Source organism: Anser anser, assembly GCF_964211835.1.
Source record: "Anser anser genome assembly, chromosome: 2".
Lineage (NCBI taxonomy): Eukaryota > Metazoa > Chordata > Aves > Anseriformes > Anatidae > Anser > Anser anser.
The window spans coordinates 123,111,478-123,127,846 of record NC_139721.1 but is presented as its reverse complement, the minus strand read 5'-3'; the positions used below and the strand labels follow the sequence as shown (position 1 = coordinate 123,127,846).

Below are 16,369 nucleotides of genomic sequence, written 5' to 3'. Positions count from 1 at the left end.
AAACACTTTTTTTTTCTTCCATAAATGTAGATCAATTTCATAAAGTCAATGTGAAGTTTTAAAGGAATTATTTTTTTTTTTTAAGTTTTAAATTCAGAGGCGCAAGAACTGCATGAACATAGCAATATCACAGTTCTACAAATGTGGCTTTCATTATGAATTACTGTGATATTTTTATGTAAAAAGAAGTGTCAAAGCAATTGACTTAACATACATTCAGAAAAAAAAGATACAGGGTAATGTCCACATTTCATGTCAAATTTCACAGAAACTGAAGATTTAATGGCATGGCATTCTTCATATTAAGCTGGAACAAAGCTCTCTTAGTCAGGCCAAGAAACTACAGATATAAAAGAGTTCTTAAAGAGAAGAAAAAAAGCACAAAGAATGTTCATGTTTCTTGGGAGGATTTTCCTAAGCTTCCACAATTTTAATTGTGTGTATTCCTTGGTATTTTTAAGCTTTCTAGCTTCTTACCTTTTTGTTGAATAGAATAATGGGATAATCTCTACAAGCCGAAAAGGAGGGATCTTAATATGAAGAGCCACATACGCAGATCAACAAAAAGTGACACAATCAGTGATTTACATCCAAAAAAAAAAAAAAAATTACAGCTGTTCCAGGTCTGGGTGTCCTTATTGGAGCCACAAACGGGGTGGAGGTGTCAATTTTAAAATATTTTATTCAGAAGATAGTGGGATTTTATTTATTCACATCAGCCTTACCCACCTTTTGACGAATGGATAATCAATTACTGTACTGTGAAAAGAACGATATTTAGACTGTTACATTTCATCAACGGCATCTGATAATGCCATATAAATGAATGCAGTATGTCACTGCTTTCTAGTTTTAGTTTGTACTACAAAATGCAGTCAACAGCTCTGTGATGAGGTAGGTGTATTTCATAAGACATTATACCACTTCCCTCATGGTGCCAAACCTGAATCAATCAAAAACAGTCACACTGTTTGCTGTTTGGGTCAAAATTTACTTTTTCAGGAATAAAAGCATGCTCTTCATGCACACTACCAAGAGTATAAACCAATACCATTTTCTGACTTACTGAACTGATTAACTACTCCTCCCTCCCCCCAAAATCCAAAGTAAAAATCTTCTAACAGACTAAACAAACAAATTACACTCAATCAAAATTAAGATTTTTGCATGTGAGCTCCTGCATCATTCAGAGAAAAAATAGTGATGCTATTTTTGGAAATGCTTTGTGTACAGGCACAATACCATTGCAACTTTCAAGAACTCCAAATAATATTTAATGATTAATTTTAAGAGAGATTTCAGTGGGAATGGTTCAAGTTATACTTTATTCCATATGCCATATAGGGATGCATGTTTTATGTACAGGCTTATTACAGTACATATGCTTATTTCTGAGAGACAACCTGTTGAAATCAGTGGGATTATTCACAAAAGCAATAGTTACTGATCAATTTATAGCTTTGCTGGATAACAGCCTTATTTTTTTAAATAATGGAAGAGGGAATTCTGATTTTTTCTTCAACCTAGAGCTAATTTTTTTAAAACTCCAGTTTAAAGTAGTACTTCTAAATGCTTCACATAAAATTGATTATAATCGACTTTAATATAAAAAGCAACATCACAAATAGCTTTTGCAATTGTTAATCCTTTTTTAAATTATCTGAAATGACAATTCTAGTTGTAGTATTAGTCTGCCCAGCCTTAAATCACTATTGTGTGGTCCATCATCATTACAAAGATCAACAATAATCAAAATAATAATCTCAACATTCACTGATATCTGCAATCTATTTCAATTGTAAATAGTAATTAAGGTGAGTATTTAAAAAGAAAGTCAGTTGCTAATCATGGATATTTGACTGAATCCCATGACTTCTAAAGGCAAGTTCAGATTGACACTACTGCCTGACAACTAGTTTCTGATGTAAATAACAGATCAGGTATATAAAGCACCTACTTGGACCTGAAAAACAGGAAGATACTAGTAGCCAAAACATCACCTGAACAGCTAAAAGGTATTATCACTACAGGGAAGGTGTGTGTGTGTGTGTTCTTTCTTTCTATAGCTTGAGAAGGAAATAAGGTATATGACAGAAACAGAAGCCAGGCACAAAGAGAGAACATACCTATACATTCCAGTAACTGACAGGGGTTTTCATCCAGAAGTTGTACTACGCAATTTTAATCTCTTTCAGAAAGCTAATTATTAATCTCTGTGAGGGCATATAGAATGACAGTTCTCCTCAGACTACATTAATATCCCTCATATAGAGGATAACTACATTAATATTCCTCATATAGATGAAAACCCTTTGTGAATTCCTAGTCCTGGGATAATTGTAGATATACAGTGTACCTTCAAAGAGAACAACAAAGAACCACATTTGGCTCACAAACCAATATCTTCTTTAGGCATTTATATATGTAAGTATTTAAGTACAAGTCTTACTATGTAGATAACGTTTTTCCTGAATTTATCTAAGCTCTGTTTGTGTCTTTTCCCATATTTCTATACGTATAGACTTACAAGCTTTATAAAACAACAGTATTTTTCCATATGAAAAATGATCAAATTAGTATTGCTGGATTTTCTGTAATCAATACAAAAAAAAAAAAAAGGAAAAAGAAAAAAAGAAAGAAAAAAAAAAGAAAGAAGGAAAGAAGAAAGCTATCAACTCCAGAGATGAAGATATAATAAATTCTAAACCTTAGGAGCATCTGCAGAATTACTGAGGAAAGCCATATGTTGAAACCTGTGCATAGCAGAAGATTCATGTGTCCTGCAAAAGAAAAAACAGAGACAGAACTTAAAGAAAGGTAACTAAAATCTTTTCTGGGACCTTCAAATTTTTTCACCTTACTTTATAGTCTATGGCACTGGTATGTTTCAGATGACTTTAAACTGAAGAATTGGTCCTCAAAATACAATGTAATATGCATATTAATGATGACAAATTGGAATGAAAGACTTCAGAAAAATCAAGATACAACAAGTATCTATGATGCAGAGCATCTTCACCCTCAGTCTCCTGGTCTGTCATCTGTTCTTAATATTCTACATTTTGGTGCTATTTGACATTCAAAATACAAGTATCACAGATATTTGTTTGATCCCTTGTGCCATTGCAACTGAGTTCAGCTATGGATATATTTAACATAATACTAAAGAACTGTTTGTGCTAGGAGGAAGCTGGGAGGTGTTTTTTTTGTTTTGTTTTTGTTTTTGTTTAACTAGAGTAGACCGTAATTCCCAGATCTAATCTATTAGGAAGAAAGATGATTGAAGTCATTGACAGCAGATCAATGGCAGATCTCTCATTACTGAAGTGTTGTTTATATTATATTTGATCTTTTGATCTTTTTAATCTTTTTATCAAGAGTTATACTCACACAAACCACCCACACAAGTGCTGTCTGAGGACTTAGAAAAGCTTCAACTTTGAAAACGAATGGCAGTCTCTTTTGCCTGAAAGCAGAATAAGAGGAAACCTACTCATTGTACCTAACCTGTTTATGCTAAGGATGTGTTTATTTGTTTATTAAACAGATATATAAGTATGTTTTCACACTGTTGTAGAGCACACAGAAAAAATCAGGTCTTCAGGGAAAAAAAAATAAAAAAAAATCTCTTTTCTTAATATCAAAATACCAAAATACTCTGTCCCTGAGGATGATAGGATAGGGTCTACAGACATCCTCACTGCACATAGTTCCCACCAGTCTGTCAGATCATTCCTGATACCTGATTTAATGAGCTTAAACAGCAGTGTCTGTACCTGAAAACAGAAAGGTTTCAAGTCATTGTAAGTACACTTTGGCTTTCTTCTGCCGAGTGTTATTCATGGCAACTGGCTTTGGGCTAAACTCATGCCTGCTCAGAAAAGACAAGTTGCAAAGTTTGCCTTTATTGTCTAGAAGGAGTATTACATGGAGTGTTTTTTTGTGGTTTTTTTTTTGTTTGTTTGTTTTTGTTTACAATACAGGCCAAGGGCTTTTGTAGATATGTAATGCAAATAAAAGTAAGGCATGGTGACTGGAAAATGTTAATCTTGGTTAAGCAGATGTGGTTTTGGCCAGTAAAGTCAGAGAAAGAGTTCCAGAGGCTGTATTATGGGGCCTCTGAAAATTAAATATCCACAAGACTCTGGTGCTATAGCCTATTGGTACAACCAGTGGTGTGGCTCTCTCTTCATCACTCTCAGAACAGGGAAGATGCTGGATCCAGCTGGGGCAGCAAATGTTGTCCTTTCCCAGTGAAGAGTCTAGCATTTTTGCAGGTCAACCATATGAGTACTGAGTGTCCCGCTTACGTCAAGGAGTTTTTGAAGAGGTGTGCATAATGTGGAGGTCTGAGGATGACTGGGCATGTCATGCCCACATGATTTAACAACATAAAGGCACCAACAGTCAGGACAGGCAAGTAATTTGGTCTCAAAAGCATGGAGTTCTCTAGGCATATCTGTCAGCATCCTGTCCACATTTGAAAGTTATCAGGTATCCAGTTTGCCCTGATAGGACCTAGAGAAGTATGGGGATGGAAGATAATCTTCTTAACTCAGAAGGAATTAGTTGTTAATTAGTCATTAGGTCAGAGATAAAGAAACTTTTTTGAGTTGAAGTGCTGCAGGCAATCATGAGAAATGAAAAGCTGTGAGTAAAGAGCAAGCCTGAAGGAACTGGTTCACAGGTTAATCTGTTGTAACATTTCATTCACTCATCCATAAGTAGCTATCCCCTTATTAAACACCTATTTATTAAGCCAAGCTTTCTGATTTAAGCACCACAGAATTTATGAACTATAGAAGAATGTGCCAAGAACTTGGGGCTTCTGATTTCCACAGGAGTGTGAACTTCACCTTTCCTTCTTGACACTTTCTCCCATGGAGAAATATGGTCTGCAACAACTCATTTCTACTCCTTTTCTTTGAAGAAGGCTATAAAATGCAGGTTTGAAGAAGCACACATAAACTGTGCAGGCTTTCCCAAATATCAGTAAATACACTTACTCCTTATTGGATTCTAACTGTATCCCAGATAATAGCAAGGAGTACCACCCCTTACACAAAGGCAGACATAAAAGTTACATGATTCAAAGTACGTAAAGCCAAAACTAAAAATTAAAGCTTCATGTTTCCTAAAAACCTATTCCAGTTTTCCACTTTATTTTATTATTATTATTATTTTTGAAATCTAGCAGAAAAGGTGAACTTTCAAGGCAATGAGTAGCCAAGTCAAAGGGATACCAAAATAGAAATATACCAGATAAGGCCTCACATGAAAATTCCAATTTGTTAAAATGAAATTGTTCCACAAGAAAACATCAAAATTGTCTACAGAACTGGAAATCCATCTGGCTTACTGCAGACTTATTTATTCCCTTTTATGCTTTCATAGTGACCCATTGCAGGGTTTATGAGGAGTCTCCCTAAGCTAGTAACTGTCTAACTGTTTGGTCTCCCATAACCAATTATTTTCCAAGTTCCATCCACACAGATACCTCAATCACAATTTACTTCAAAACAATTTTTTTTCAGAAAGCCGCAAATTATTACTGCCGCCCTATTACATACAGAACACTATTAATTTCCACATACAAAAAAAGGGTTATTTATGCAACATGTATAACTAAGAAACACACTGTTACTGTGGTTACAGTATATTTTAAAATACAATAAACTGATGTGCATGGATTATGAACAGGACTAGGCAGTCCCAATGCATTACCAGAATTCTAAGGAAGCAGCAGACTGTATGGCATTTGCAAAAAAAAAAAAAAAATAAGGACACATTAATCAGGTAGAATATCTAGAAAAAAAAAAATACTGTCCTACTAATCCATGCATCACAATCAAACACTTTTCTGAAAACACCTGCACAGTATGTACAAACCCATGAGAAGGAAATATATTATTTACTGGAAGCTACTGCTTCCTTCTAAAAATTGTCAAGAACTAGAAATTTAGCAAGAGAAGGGGACAAAAATCACTCCTGCCTACACCATCGTAATCAAAAGATAGGAAGCCCCCCAGAACACTTGTGGATTTACAATACCCTCCATGTCCAATGCAACATTAAATTCTTGTTTATATATGAATATAAAGTGATAGATAAGCACAAATGGATCTGCATTTTGAGTTTACATACTCATCCATAACACAGAGAGGTAAGCACAACAGAAATCTTGTAGAAATAGTTGAAGAGTTTACAACTGCATAAAGACCATTAGCTACCAGAGAGAAACAAGAAATATAATTACCAGGTCAGCCATTCAATGGCTGTATTGATAACAATTAATTGAGGTAAATTATATCAAAATGAGGGTGTTCTGTCCTAGGGTTAGCTTACAGATAAATTTTCCTATACACAAGCTCTTCATTTCCTGGAATACTTTGAAGATACACTTTTGTCCAAAATTTCCAACATCAGGCAGCTCTGATAAACTAATGCTACAGTCTGGCTGCTGCATGACAGTAAGTCCTGGAGACAACCACAGTATACATGACTAGGAACTTAAAGTCCTACATGCACAACTCTCGCATGTGTTATATGTGCACTTGCTGCATACACATTAATGATGATGCCAACAGTTTCAGGTCTGCCTGTAAATCCAGAGAGGTATAGAGGAGCCCTTCTCAGAACAATAAACCTGGTATTAAGCTGCAGAGTATTCAGTGGATCATCTGGTGGGATATATCCCAAATTCTCCCTATTTATTAGCTGGATGAGTAACCATCGTCATTTTCCACAGATAGGAAAGCAGAGCACCCTTATGACCACAGAAAATATTCAGAAGTTTGCAAACAGACATTTCAACTTATCTTCCATTGCCACTTCCAAATGTTATGCTGTGAGACCATCTGGTACAAATTTAGTTAACAATGCTTTGACAATCAGTAATTGCAGAGGGGCTCTGTGTCAGTTAAAAGAATAACTGCAGAAGTTCTTTTTGAGATCACCAATTTTGAGGATGCTTGAGAAACAATCTATCTTAGCAAAGTATCCCATTTAGGAGGTAGGCAGAATGGGTTGAAATGGGGTTTTTTTTTGTGTGTGTGTGCTATGATCTGAAATACTCACATTTGGTATGACACTGAAACCAAGGCTCATGAAGTAACTTAATCAGATGCTTTTGTCAGAAAATCAAACTAACAAAAGATGAGATTGATTAAATTTTAGAAACTGTATGGAAAATTAAGGCTATTCAAAGTAATTTGGGCACAGACCTCTTGAGACAGTAAATGTCAGCTTATGAAAAGTTTCTGTTGCTAGGAGACTAACAACAAGATGCCTATCTAGCAAATGTACTTCTGATATTTCAAAAAGAAAATTGTTAATTAAAGAACAAATTAATGCTAATTAGTATACCTAAAAGCTAATAAAAATAATAAATAAAATAATAATAATAATCAATTATTCAAGACTGGTAACTGCCAGAAACCTGGCTTGACAGCAAGCAAGCTGCTGTCATAGTTTTCTTCAGAGCAGATTCTCCAGCTACCATTCCTACCCCCAGTGAGCTACCAACCATTCATATAAAAAGGTCACACCCCTGTCTTCCCAGTCAATAAAGTTCTCAGATATTTTTTTCAGGGCACGGTTTTATTCTTCAAAGTAAAACTTAGAAGAAATATCAAAACATGCAAACAAATTCGTGTGATGTATTTTGTTACAGCTACAAGGTATTTCTGAGCTTTATCTATCTCAGCACTGTGAGAAAGTGACAGCCTTGCCTTCAACATATCAACATATGCCATACCTTCAACCTAGATTAGATACCTATTATGGAAAGATAGGTGCTGAAGACGGTAGACAAAAAAAATCCCCTTTCACCCTTGTCCAAATTCATGAATGTTATTTAAGATGCTAAATTGTAGTGTACACTTTGGGTTAGAACATGCACATCACTAAAGCTCAACCAATAGGCAATAAATCAGCAAGCCATAGGAATGCTAGTGATTTTAATCATCTGCCCGCACCTTACATACCGTTTCAGATCAGGTGCAGCTACCTGTATTTAAAAGGCCAACCGACCATAACATAAGAAATTTCTGCTACCTCACGGCACAGGTGAAACTCTGTGTGTGTGTGTGTGTGTGTGTTGAAAAGTCAGTGAAAACAAACTAGTTAAAAACAAAAAATGTATATTAAAGACATGAATTGCCACAGATGTTTGTTAACCACTTGAGTGGTCATAGACACTTGCCAACCTCATAAACAGAAGCACGCACAAGTGATTCCAGTACATTAATCCTTTTTCATTTACTCTTATTGATGTAAAGAGTACTTCTGTAGAGGTTAGGCATTTACACAGGTGTTTCATCTTAGAGGCACTGAACAAAGTCAGTCTAATGGCAATGAGACTGAAGTGACTTTTGTGTTAATGGAAATTATTCCAGTTCTGTGTTTTATAAGAATCATAAAATAAAACTCTACATAATGACATGAAAGATGGACTTTGAAAAAAAGGAGATCAGTTCTAGTATGAATGGATATACAGAGCATGACAAATGGACCACAAAATTCACCCCTTTAGGGCGTTAGCCTGGGGAAACTTCACCAAAAAAAAAAAAAAAAAAAAAAAAGAATACATTATGTTGCATTACTCTTTGGTCAGCATAAGTAAAAGTAGCATAGATTGTATTGTTCTACTGCATACTGTCTTCATAGAACGAAAACTGATCAATGAACCACTTATCAAGCCTAAGCAATATAAATCTGCTGAGTTCAACAGAGCACTTGTGACAGACTCTTGAATAGAACAAATGACTTAGATACAGATTCTCTGGCTGGTCACAAAGGACCTCCCATATCAGGAGCAATATAGACTTATCACAGATAAACACCTTGCTAAAATCTTTCAAGTAAGCCTGTGAGAGAAGCGTCTGTTGATCTGGGAATACAGCTAGCGCTGTAATGCAGCTCAACATAATATTGCTTTGAATTAAAGTTCTCAACTGTTCCCATGAAACCAACTAACAAGACCTGTCAAACCTAACTGTATTTTTCTACAAAGAAAAGTTCCCTGAGGAACTTCAGCCATGTGAAAACAGTTACTCTTAGCCAGCAATTGTTTCTTGGTTAATATGTAGTATACATGAGATACACATCCTTCACATGAGACAGGTAGATACACACATACATATCACATTGTCAAGGACTCAGTTTAATGAGGGTGATGCATTCCAGCTTTCATTTCATGCTAGAAAACATTTCCTTTTTTGCCATACTACTCCTTTTACATTCCCACTTTTATTTGTGCTGCTTCAGTCACGTGGTAGAGCAATTATGAGAAGGACCTGATGACAAATGTTCAATGTAAGTTGTCTTTAAACTATTCATGCTATTCCACATGACAGTAAAGGAGGAGAATGTGCAACAGCAATTGTTCTTAAAAGTAGTTCTCAAGTAAGGAAAAGATGACAGTTTACAACTGGTTGGAGAATAAATGTTTTTGGAAGTACCAAGAAAGAACAAAGAAACAGAAAGAGATACAAAGAATACATACAGCAAGAGCAGTCTCCAGCCAGATTTCAAAATAAATCCTGGAAAGAATAGTCTTGTATAACAGCAATAAACATTCTTTATCTTAAGCTACTGCTAGAAGTAGGCTGTGAGGAGCTCCACAATAGGAGCATCAGTGCACATCAAAAGCTGATTATGCCGTTATTGAGAAGAGATGAAGTTACATAAATAAGAATTGTAGAAAGAATTTTCATATTCCTAGCAATGGAGTTAACATCCCAATAATATGCTAGAGGAGTTTTGCTTTTTGCAGCTTTCTCTTCCCATCACAATAGGGCAAAATGCCCCCAAAGCAAATTAATACATCCGAAAAAAACTCTTTTCAATATAATACTGTACAATTCATCAAGCATCATGGATATAACGCCATTACTTATAGAGGTTTCCAGCACATTTCTCTCCTCTGTTGTGAAAAATATACTCTCTGCTTAAACATTTCTTTATACATCAAGTTCCATTCATATATTTGACACCTCCAAAGACAGTGGAAAACAAATCCCATCAGTTCATAAAAATTTGTTTTCAAGTTTTCTTAACTTGGTAAATTTTATGGTTTTGAATAATGTAATTAAACTGTTCCCTTAACTATCATTTCTCCACAACATCGCTCTTTCAGCAACCCACATGTTGTCTCCTTACTGACTGAAAAATAATCTTATCACCTTTTACCATCTCTTCCTTACAAGACAATTCCCTAATTGAGTTACACAAGTCAAGAAAGCAGCTCTTGCCAAAGTATCCAACAAGCTGGTTAGACAGCTCTTGACAAACATAAGTTTGAAATCTCAGCATTCTCATTTTGCAAGCTGAAAATTTGAAGTCTGTTTTATTTGTGAACCACTTACTTTAATAGAAGATAAATAAAATTCCATCCTAGAATAGACAAGTGTTGATACAAAATCACAAATCCCACTTTTGTCTGAAAATATTTTCTCTATGCAAACAGAACTTACCTACAAACCTCTACATATATATATATATAAAAAAAAAAAAAGCCTGTCAAACTTCCTTGAAAGCACTCAAAAATATTATACTTCTCTTGCATAGTCCAGCAATCTAGACAACTTTGTTTGCACTTGTTTCGAAGAAACTTCACACTGCACAAGTGTGTGCTCTAGCATGTCCTGGGTAATGCAGGAAAATGCAAAAATCTTTTGCTTTTTCCCCAAGCTGGCTGGTGTCCAAACAGCTCCAGTCCAGAACCTGTGCAGTAAATTTATCACGATGATTCATAAAAAATTTAGTTGGTCACAACACACTAACATAGGCACATCACTTTCAGACTAAAGATGTTTCATTTTTGGTTAGCCTGTAGAGCAGAAAGAGCTGGAATCCATCTGCACCCTTCCACCCTGTAATGTCCTCTAATGGCATAGATGGTCCTGCAGATGCCTTCTATGCTTTCAGATGATGTTATAGCTTCCCAAGGAACTTTCAAATCACAGCACAAAACATCTTCTAGGGCTGTAGTGTAATAGGTCTTTACAAAGTGGACCTAAACCCTCTCCCTTTCAATGTACTTTGATTCCTAGCTCCACTCCATTTCCTTTTGAGCTAGGTCTTACCTCTGAGAGACATATTGCATCTCTCTGAAAAGCCTCTTACATATGTCATCTCCTCCTTTTGGTATATGATCTTACACATTTTTTTTGCTTTTATTAAGGGACTCCACAACCCTTCTTCAACGTCTGTGACAGAGTTCAGATGAGCCTCCCACCTTGCTAAGTCTCCTTCAGTCTCCCATACTTCTCTGTCCTCATTCAAAGCTCTTCAGCCTTCTCTCTTGAGATATACTGTGCTTCACAGAGGTTTACTGGGAGTTTCTTTGGCCCTTTAACTGTCCTCTTCAGACTCCCACTTAATTAGCACAAGAAATATTAGGAAATCTTTCCCATGCTATTTGCCAATATCTTGATCGTCTTTCCCTCAATGGGTGTCATATCACAAGATGATTCAGTTCATAGTACTATAACGAGGACCATGTTACAGAGAGAAGAAAAATTCCATAAACATATTTCAAAAATTGACAGTAGGATTCAATAGAAGCTATAGCATCAGAAATTAATTTAGAGTGATGTTAAGCAAAGTTAATCTCTTTTAATCATTTGAATAGAGGCAATGAAGCAATAATATTTCATTATTTGTTATGTAAAATTAAAGGTTTATCCAGTGCAATGTAGCCTGGAGCCATACTGTCAAAATAACAAATAGCTCCAAAATAGTAGATGCCATCTTTTTGGCACCAAAATACTGCAGGACAGCTTTGGCTTCTGTGTATAACAACTAGACTCTTAATTCCCCTATGAAAATATAGCCTAAAAGATTTGCTTGCATTTGAATAAGCTAATTCTATTCAGCATTCCTTACTCGTTCTTTTAATCATGAAAATGCCTATTGAACTCAATGAGAGTTTGAGTGGATAAAGAATGCTGATCAGAGTCCTTGGAGACCGTTAAAAATAGTCTCTATAAAAAAATTATAACAGGTTATGTTCTGCTAAATGAAAGTTTTTTGGTTTTTGTTTCTTATAATTATAAAATGTCTTATAAACAAAGGTATGTAGCAAGAACCTTTAAAAGGAAAAAAAAAAGTCCACATAATTGCTTGTAGCAGCAGAAATGCATCCATCATATTTATTAATTTAAAAAGCCATTTTCAAGATAGTACATTGCAATTTTAAGTTAAATGCTTTCCAAAATACTGGAAAGGTAGAGGAGGTTGGAGTGAATCATAACAACACTGAATTTTTTTTGAGTATAAGCACCTCTATCCCATTGCTTACTCTACAGGGTATGGCTCCAAAACTGCAAGCTTTGACCACTGTACAGTGATAAATTCCCTCTATTCAAGTGTTAAAAAATTGATATTTATGTCAGTGACGTAAGAAGTTTACCCCATGCTTACCATGGGATAAAACTTTTAATGATATTGGATCAATACATACCATATAAGAAAGTGGAGAAAGTAAAAAATAAAATAAAAATTAAAAAATACTCATGACAGCCCTAATGCACTTTTCAGAAGGGGGGGCAAGAGATTAATCATATCAAATTTCCAAAAATGTGCTCATGTTTGTTTACACATGCTATGCAGAAATGTTCTAATTTTTCTTCCAGGGTACCAAATCTTGAAGTTATCTTAATTTTAGTCAGCTAACTGTGACTGCCCCTGCACCAGGACTGAACGGACTTTCAGATTCACTAAGCCACTCTTTTCCTAATCATTGCTGATTTACTGTAGCTAACAAAGATAAAATACAAGGTCAAATTTGGGAAAAGGCATAATTTTTGTACAAAAAAAAAAAAAAAAAAGGAAAGAAAATAACTGCACCTTATAAAGTTACAATAAATTCCATCTGAGACCTAAAGGCTTCCCCTAAGTAATGAGCTTACTTGCCTATACAACTTAGGAGTAAGGGACATTTTTAGGCTATGATCTAGGCTAGCTTCCAGTGAATCATGTCTATTAAAATGACACAAATAGAAAGTAAACCACCATGCAGCTATTATAGTCTTCTGAGAGCTGAATAACTGTGACTGGTAATTTCTAGTCATGCGCATGCAAATAAAAATAATACAGAGTATAATTTGTTCCTTGATTAATGAGATCACATACTGCCAATGCTTTAAGCTACAGCTCTTGGGCAACTGGGAATCAAAAGAGTAGAGCTGCTGACAAGTGTGACTGGAGGTAATGTGATTTCTATAAATATGAAATAGTGCTGAGTTAAATCTATCAACAGTTATCTGCACTTGAATATTTCAGAATGTCCAAGAGTATACTAGTAACTGTCCAGAAAACAAACAAACAAAAACTAGTAAAACTTGGCATTAAAAAAAAAAAAAACACTCTCTTTTTCAAATATTATAAAACATTTAACTATATACTAATATTTTACTACTATTTTACTAAGAATTACTTCATACATCTTGTACTACTGGTCTACCAGACAGAGAACAACTGTTCTGCTTACCCTCTTTAAAAGGAGACTTCTTACTGAATTGTAGATGCTGAGTTACCAGCATTTTTCCTAAGTCATTACTGTATTCCTTATATCCCAGTAGAGAAGTTTAAGCGTGTGCTGGCAGACAGAAGGGAAGAAAACAAGCATGCATAACACACCAAGCAACAAAAATATTAAAGAAGATTACATTTGCTATTGATGAGCAGCTTGATTAAAAAATTCAGAGATATAGCACCCAGTAATCATTTAATGACTATTAACATTTATCATCAGGTTCATTCTATATAATGTATATATGTCCTGCGTGAGTATCATCCATCAATCCAAATTTTAAGCTGTATGATTCACCCTCTAAAAAGATTATTCTTTAAGGCTAATTTATATTCATTATCCATAGCAATTTTTATAAGCCCAGAGATTTGGGGAAAATTATAACAATAATAATAGTATGGTATTAATGAAAAAAAAAAAAAGGAGGGGGGGGAATGTTATCCTGTGTGTACATTGCATTAATTTACACACTGATTGCCAGAACACACAAAACTGACTAATTAAGTCAATTTTAAATCTGATGCAAACAGTTATTGTACGACAGAAAGTACAAAGCCATTTACAAAACTTCGGAGTTTTCTCAAAAACTGTGCTCAGTTTTCATTCAAGTAAATAGTCAGAAAAAAAAGAGATAAAGTAAATGCATTTAATGGCAATATAAGCAGAGAAGGTTAGCGTGATATAGTGGTCAAAGTAAGGCTCAAAGACTGATGCATTTTGAAGTATACAGAAATACAAAGAAATCATTAAATATTATTACATTTCATGACAGGAAGTATGGTTGTGTTGAAAATTCAATCAGGTTTCTTTGTCAGTCTAATAACAAGAATTTTATCATGCTCCTGCCAAAATCCAGTGAAGCATAGTATTGCATTCAACAAACAGACAAAAGCTAGATTCTAATTCTGTGTCCGGCTGAGAACAACAGAAAATATCACAACTGTTACACATTACTTTATTTTTCTCTGCACTCTTTACAGAATAAATCAAGAAAAACAACATTCAAATGGATTAATGAGAAACTACATTTTTTTCTTTTTTCTTTTTTTTTTTTTTCCAAATTCCTGTGCTTTTCTTTTTATAGTCTCACACATTAACTTACCCAACAGCATTGCACTCACTGCTAATGAAAAGAAAGCAGGCAGTACAAATCTTCTTAAGCCTCCCGTGGCAAGAAAACTATTACAGAAATGAATAGAAGAAAGTCTCTGGAGCCTTTCCCTTGCCTGTTTGTTTTACAAAAGGCAGTTAGGATCGCACTGAGAAGTGTCAAAGCTGAATAAACCACTAGCAATTGGGTTTATACCCTTTGGGTAGTTATTCCTTCATAGATGATGGTTCGACTTTGTCCAAAAAACAGTATGTGAGAAACAATGCAGAATCTACCAGAGGCTGTAGCCAAGCTTTAAAATGTAGACAAAGGAACATTTTGCTTCTAAAGCAAGGGAAGGCTTGTCACAGGACATTAATTCAAGCAAGCTGATGTTACATCAAACCCATGCATCTAAACACAGTTAATCTGCAGCTTTTCACGTTGCGATCTAAGAGGCGTTCGGCTGCAGTGTATTGGAGCCCCTGGGTTTAGTGTCGCTTAAGAACAGGAGAGCTCTTCGCTCTTCCCTTTCACAGGAAGATGCATGTTTAGCATCTAGAAAACCATGCGGAAAAATGTGTATTTCCCATTTTTTTATTATGAGATACAACTGGCATCTAATATTGCATATTGCCTCTGTTATAGCTATACTTACATATAAAGGAGGTCTAAAATGATAAAATATAGAGGATATTCTTCTAAAGCTTCCACAAACAGTAGGGGGAGAGCTTGACAATAACTATGAAATATTCGATTTTAATGGCTGCTTTAGGAAATAAGTAGATAGAATGGTGGTAAATCTGTATTTTTTCCATAACCTTGTATTCTCTGTAGATAGCTGATCAAAAAAAACTGAAATGTGGAATTGTCTTTTGTCTTTGGCATTTTAGTGTACAGTAGTATTGAGCGTTTTATGTCCTCACAAATTACATTCCTAAAGAAACAACTTTTAAAAAAATTTAAACATTAGCTGCAATGCATGAGGATTTCCTTTATTAAGAGGATTTTACTTGCTATCCATCAAAATAAAGGCTCTGTATTCAAAAAGCAACATAAATAACTGTAAAAATGAATGAAAGTATATTCTAAGTATATAGTTTCAACTTGTTAGTAATCTTAATACCATTCTCCCCACTAACTTCAATCTTTTCTTTTCAAAGGTACTTCATTGTATTCCCACTTCTGAACCCATTACCAATGAAGAGTTGTAACCTTGGTAGTCCAAACAAGGTTTTTACTAGCAAGGTTATCAGAGCACATGGAAGTTTAGATAACGTGAAGTGATCTGGACCAAAGATATGTTCTCTAGGATTGTCCAGGTGTGGGTTTTTTCTGTATGTCTGTTTTTCGGTTTACAACAAAATGTACTAAAAATTTCCCAGGTTTACTCTAGACACCGTTCCTTCCTACTCATGGTCCCTTCTCCTTCTATATAACTCTAAGCTATTCCTGTAACACTGACATTCCTTTCTGCTGATACTATATGACTTTCCTTGTGTAAATATTCATGGCACTATTCACAGTCTTCCATTTCTATTAATTCTTCACCATTTCTATATAACAGGCCTGTGCCTTTTTCTGCCACACTGGCTTACCATGGCTTTATAATTTTTTGGAAAAGGAGCAGGAGCTGTAATTGGGTCAGGCAAAGAAAGTATTTTTTCACTGATCTCTCCATGGAGTTCTTTACAATAAGTATCCTCTTGTAAAATTTTGATGCCATTCCTGAATTTTAGTCA

The 16,369-nt window shown here is 35.0% G+C and overlaps 1 protein-coding gene across 10 annotated transcripts in view; it reads right to left on the bottom strand.

Annotated features, from left to right (window-relative positions):
* Positions 1-16,369, bottom strand: part of ZNF385D (zinc finger protein 385D) — a 436,921-nt gene that overhangs the window by 251,263 nt on the left and 169,289 nt on the right. The gene's annotated exons all lie outside the window — the stretch shown is intronic.